This window comes from Etheostoma spectabile, chromosome 1, assembly GCF_008692095.1.
Source record: "Etheostoma spectabile isolate EspeVRDwgs_2016 chromosome 1, UIUC_Espe_1.0, whole genome shotgun sequence".
In the NCBI taxonomy this organism is placed as follows: domain Eukaryota; kingdom Metazoa; phylum Chordata; class Actinopteri; order Perciformes; family Percidae; genus Etheostoma; species Etheostoma spectabile.
The window spans coordinates 929,917-936,591 of record NC_045733.1 but is presented as its reverse complement, the minus strand read 5'-3'; the positions used below and the strand labels follow the sequence as shown (position 1 = coordinate 936,591).

Here is a 6,675-nt window from a genome sequence, read left to right as displayed (position 1 = left end):
AAAAGTCAGATGATCTCATCCTGTCAAAGAGGCTTCGGATCAGAAAACCTTAATCTGTTGTTGGACAAACCAACAATCTCTATCTTATAATTTCACTTGGAAGACTTACAAAGAACAATCCACTTATAATGTGTCAACTATTTTTCATATATTATCTTCTTGCTCTTATTTATTTTTACTATTTTACGAATCTTGATGAATTTTCTTTGTGGCTGCACAGTAGATTATTGAAAAATCTATCTTTCTTGTGTATCGTCTCCTACATACTTACACCCATATTTAGTATTATAGAAATATATGGGGTCAGTTCCAATCTAGAAAAACAACTTAACTTCTTAATATGAGTTTGTAAACATGGAGCCACAAGTGGGATTTAAACCAGAGGGAGGAGCGTGATTATAAAATTTCTAATAATACCAAGTGCTCACATGTCAATTTGAGAACATACAGCACAGCACTTCAGGTCTTTATATCTACCCTCCCTTAGTTACTTTTCCTCCAGAGTAAGCTAAGGCATCTCATGGATTAGCTTTGTGTTAAACACAAATCTTACCATGTGCATTGCTGTCAAAGGAGTGATAAATTTACTGAAAATGATTCTGTTATGCTTGAAGAGTGAATTCCATTTGTTTGATATTCAGCCACTGGAGAGCTTATGTGCTTCATCCTAGACGCACTGAGTATAGAGGGAAAGAAAAATACAAAATTGTTACAACTGTCCTCTTTACATTATTCATCAAACGTTGCTCTTCTGTGGTTTCTTTAAATGCCTCCTCCGTGGCAGAAATCTGAAGGTAAAATGTTGAATTGTTCTGATAAATGTTTAAGGGTCTCATGAGAACGATTTAATATTAACCAATGACCTGCATATCTAATAAAGGTCATTTCTGCCATTTATTCCTTTCACCTGAAAGGAAAATTTGAGAAGAAAGATGTTAATTGTCAGGATTGACCATGACAATTTAGTTGAGGAACATTAACTAACTGTCTCAACACATAGTGCTGCACACTATATGATGATCTATATTTGTAAAAGCTGCAAACATTCTAGTAGACTTTAAAAACTCCTGACTGACCTCTGAAAGCCTCAGAATAACCCACTGATTTCTACAAATTAAACCTCATGGTCACATTGGTCCCAATATCAGTTTAAATATTAAACAGAAGTCATATAATCTTGATTATTCAACATGCCGGAAGCTTGATTAGGTAATCAAGCCTCAGACATGTTGGATAACGAAGATTAAAATCATGCAAACCCCATCACACAAGATAGCAAATGTTGACTTTCTGCACACTCTCCACAATCTTGAAAATGTTCTAGCATGACAATCTACATTTGAGCTGCAGTGGTATGGCATGATCCTTCCATGATTGCCTGACATTTCATCCCTTACCCGTCAAATGTCTTAACATTAATGGATTGGCAAACAATTTTGTACAGATGTTTTGGTTCCCAGACAATATATCTTATATACTCACCCATAGGATTATTAGGAACACCATACTAATACTGTGTCTGACCCCCTTTCGCCTTCAGAACTGCCTTAATTCTATGTGGCATTGATTCAACAAGGTGCTGAAAGCATTTATTAGAAATGTTGGCCCATATTGATAGGATAGCATCTTGCAGTTGATGGAGATTTGTGGGATGCACATCCAAGGCACGAAGCTCCCGTTCTACCAGATCCCAAAGATGCTCTATTGGGTTGAGATCTGGTGACTCTGGGGGCCATTTTAGTACAGTGAATTCATTGTCATGTTCAAGAAACCAATTTGAAATGATTGGAGCTTTGTGACATGGTGCATTATCCGAGAGGATGGGTACATGGTGGCCATAAAGGGATGGACATGGTCAGAAACAATGGTCAGGTAGGCCGTGGCATTTAAACAATGCCCAATTGGCACTAAGGGTCCTAAAGTGTGCCAAGAAAACATTCCCTTACACCATTACACCACCACCACCAGCCTGCACAGTGGTAACAAGGCATGATGGATCCATGTTTCATTCTGTTTACGTCAAATTCTGACTCTACCATCTGAATGTCTCAACAGAAATCCAGATCATCTGACACAGGCAACATTTTTCCAGTCTCAAACTGTCCATTTTGGTGAGCTCTTGCAAATTGTAGCCTCTTTTCCTATTTGTAGTGGAGATGAGTGGTACCGGTGGGGTCTTCTGCTGTTGTAGCCCATCCACCTCAAGGGTGTGCGTGTTGTGGCTTCACAAATGCTTTGGTGCATACCTCGGTTGTAACGAGTGGTTATTTCAGTCAAAGTTGCTCTTCTATCAGCTTGAATCAGTCGGCCCATTCTCCTCTGACCTCTAGCATCAACAAGGCATTTTCGCCCACAGGACTGCCGCATACTGGATGTTTTTCCCTTTTCACACCATTCTTTGTAAACTCTAGAAATGGTTGTGTGTGAAAATCCCAGTTACTGAGCAGATTGTGAAATACTCAGACCAGGCCCGTCTGGCACCAACAACCATGCCACGCTCAAAATTGCTTAAATCACCTTTCTTTCCCATTCTGAAATTCAGTTTGGAATTCAGGAGATTTTCTTGACCAGGACCACACCCCTAAATGCATTCAAGCAACTGCCATGTGGTTGGTTGATTAGATAATTTCATTAATGAGAAATTGAACAGGTGTTCCCAATAATCCTTTAGGTGAGTGTACATGACTTTGTGTCTCAACTGTTGGATTGCTATGGCTTTTGGTACATACATGTTTACCCCTCTCAAGATGAATTGCAATAACTTAATTATCTTAACTTTTCATTTAGTGCCAACATTATGTTAAATGTAATATTTTTTATACGGGTATAAATACTGAAACAACTAATAAGATTCCCATCAACTTTACTGTACTTTGTGTCAAACCTGCCAAACATCAAATATTAGCATTGGTATGTTACCATGCTGATGTCAGCACTGCTGTGCCTAAAGCCTCACACAGCGTGGCTGTAGACTCTTAGTCTTATAATGTGATAATTCACAAGTCCATGTCAAGCTTAATTCTGTACGTCAATTGTTGCCATGTGGTAGATGGGAAAGGAGGTAGATGGAACAACAAAAGAGGGTTAGGTAATCAGCACAATATTTTTTTCAGATTGGAAAATGCCAAGGAGTATGACCTGTCCTCATAAATACTGATGCTCCTTGGCATCTAGCTGGAATTAAAGTGTGTCACATTGCTGTAATAATCACAGCTATCGATTGGTCTGTGCAGCATAAGCAAGGTCAAGCAGGAACATTCCGACTCAGAACAACAGAGCGAAAAGCGGGTGCAAGACAGGAAGCAGGTTTAATCATATTTGGATTAACAAGACAATACCAATCCTTTTTACAATTTGATCAGTGTTGTCCCAGGTTAATCTGGAATGAATAAGAGCTTGACATTCTAAATACAGTAAACTACATCCCAGTGCTACAGTCCCTTTGTTTCAGACATCTTAAAACTCACAAAAATCACCAGATTTGTGAATGTCATGGACCATGTTCTGCTGGTAATTTTTGTTTTGTGATCTATTGCAGCTTTGGCATTTGTGTTGTTGCAGCCACACTGTCCATCCACTCTCAGCAACAGACAGTCAATGGAACATGCAAGACAAGTCTGTTTTTGATTTACTAAACACTCTCTGCATTATTTTATAAGAACATAAGGATAAGAAGGATTTCTTCACATAGTAGCCATCTCCCAGGGTCAAAGAAGCATTTTGAATCACTCTGAAATTATTGGAGAAGTTGTGGGTTACTGTTGTAAAAACTATGATGATTTATATTATTTTAAAAAAGTGTGTGTGTGTGTGTGTGTGTGTGTGTGTGTGTGTGTAAGAGGATGGGGGGAACCAGAGATAGGTTAGTATGACAGGCTGTGGAGCACATCCCTTCTTATGTATACCGTGCTGCTTCCCGCTCCCCGCTGCTCTCAGGTTTCTTCCCCTCCATCTGCAAGGTGGGGAAATTAAGGCTGCTGGGGTCGGCGTCTACCCTCTCCTCGTCATCAGCCTTCCTCCCGTAGAGGCGCCCGCTACACTCCTCGGCGCAGCGTGCCCTCCTCCATAGCGCGGCCATCTCTACCTCTACAGATGACACCCGACATTGGAGACTTCAACGGTGCCTCGGGGCATTCCCTTCCACCGCAGGGCATTCCCTTCCGCCGCAATGACAATAAAACTGCATTGTTCCGGCTCTACCTAGCCTCCGTCGCTACCCCGGTGGCACCAACCACCGAGCCTCCGGCACTTCCGGGTCATGCGTCATGCCAGGCCATGCCAGCGTCGCCCATGCCAGCATCGGCCCATGCCAGCATCGGCCCATGCCAGCATCGGCCCATGCCAGCATCGGCCCCTGCCAGCGTCGGCACCCACCAGCATCGGCACCGCCAGCAACGGCCCCCCCCCAGCAGCATCACGCATGATGTTACAGGGCTTCGACAGCCACAGCACGCATCTTCAGCTCCCCGTGGCGAGGGTCAGGTTGTATTTCCCCATGTGCCAGTTTTCTCCATGTCTGTCACGTCTCAGGGGATCTTTGCCTTCTTTTCATCCCTGTGTTTGCAGGCTTCACAAGACACCTATGCACATACATCCTTGCAACCATTTATCCCTTCCTTTACCCTTCCTTTTGCCGTTCGCAGCCATGCGGCTTCTGCTCCTCTCTCTTTTCCAAGATGGCTGCTCAAAAATTCCAATGCTCAACAGGACCTGCCTAGCACTGTCCTTGACAATCCTCAGCCTTCTTCTTCTTTTCCAACTGGTCTGTCCTTACCCCTATTCCCCCTCCCCTCTATCCCTACCACACAAATGTTTTTTCTCCTCTCGTTAACGTTTCTCTAGCCACAGCAGCTCCGATCACTCAGCCAGCTTAGTTTATGCGTCAACTTTCACCAGCCTCCCCCACTTTACACCAGCAAATTCTCTCCAATAATTGGTAGATCTAGTTGACTCTCTGTCCGAAGTCCTGTGCCGGATCTTAATTAATAATCATGGACTTCCTTGTATACTACACTTCCTCAACGATTTTCTCATCGTCATTCCTCCATCCTCACCTCCTCACACAGGGCTACGCACTCTTATTAATGCTTTCCGCGATCTCGGCATCCCTCTCTCCAATGAGAAAACCTCTGGGCCTAGCATCTCCATGGAGTTCTTTGGCATTACCCCAGATTCAATGTAATTTCTGTCGTTGCTGCCCTCAGAGATGTTGCAGCGCATCACTCTGCTCCTGTCAAACTTTCTTCTCATAATCGGATGCCTTTTTAGCCCTCCTTGGTCATCTCAATTATACCATACTCTTAATTCCCCAAGCAAAAATCCGTCTTGTCTAATCTTTTGACCAAAGCCGTTGCCATCCCCTCTCTCCGTGATAGAGTGGTCTTGGACAAGGCGTGCAAAATGGAAATGCGCTTGTGGCAGCATTTCCTGGCTTCTTGGAATGGCATTTCCTTTTTCTACAAGGACTTTATCACCCAACCCGAGGACATTCAGCTGTACACTGATGCAGCTCCCTCTGTAGGTTTTGGCAGCTGCTACGGGGGGAGAGGGTTCGCTTCTGCTTGGCACTCGGAATTCAGTGATTTAGGCACTCCTTCGGGTCCCCTTCGTCAGCGCTTCATGAACTATACCCCCTTGTTGTGGTTGCCATTCTTTGGGGGCAGAAATGGTCAAAGAAGTCCATACTCATTCACTCCAACAACACAGCAGTAGTAGACATCTTAAATAAAGGTAAATCTCGTTGCCCAGTCATCGCACAATTCCTTTGCAGACTCACATTAATAATGGCCCAACACCATTTCATCCTCAGGGCTGCTCATGTGCCCAGCCACCACATCTGTATAGCAGACTCATTGTCTCGTTTCTCTTTTCAGAAATGCCAGTGCCACAGTTTTCAGCCACAACATTCAACTTCCACACCATCTGAGAAACTTCTGTTACGCCTCAAAAGATGCCATCATCAACAGTCTCAGCACTCTCTCAGCCTACTTGACTGGCTGGAATTGCTTTAAGGCATATCAAGCCACATATCAGCTGCCATTCCCCTCTCTGGACGTCATGTCCATCTGCAATTTCATCACCCATGCACTTTCCATTAAAAAAAAAGAATACGCTTCTATACCATCCAGAAGTACTTAGCAGGTGTCAACTTCTTCGTCAAAATAGTCTTAAGTGCCCTTATATCACTCAATCCCATGTTACAATGTTAATTAAAGGCTTGCAGAACCTTGAACCCACTTTCACTGTTAGACGCTTCACTTCTCACTTCAGACTTCCTCAGCCTCTGCATCCATTCTCTGTGTTCAGGGTACATGTCGGCATCAATAGACTTAACTCTGGAATCCATGTTTTGCTGGCTTTTTTTGGCTTCTTGAGGTGTTCAGAATTTGCACCGACTTCATCCGTATATAATCCTTCTCGTCATCCCAGTTTATCAAACATCAATTTCCGCACATCTCCTCCGCCCGGTCATCATACATCCTCCCACACCAGCCATCAGATGACATCCACATCTATTCATCTATCTGCACATTCATAATGTTCATTAAAATATTTAACACAATGTTGGGGCGTGGTCATTGCTAGTGAACATTTCTTCTGTTGAATAAAGCCTTTGTAAACCAGGACTAGCACTGAATGGCACATTAATCCTGAAATGTGTGTCTACCTAAATGC

General features: G+C 43.2%; 1 pseudogene; it reads left to right on the top strand.

Moving 5' to 3' along the window:
* Positions 1–4,092: 4,092 nt before the first annotated feature.
* Positions 4,093–6,011, top strand: LOC116691866 (uncharacterized; annotated as a pseudogene).
* Positions 6,012–6,675: the final 664 nt, after the last annotated feature.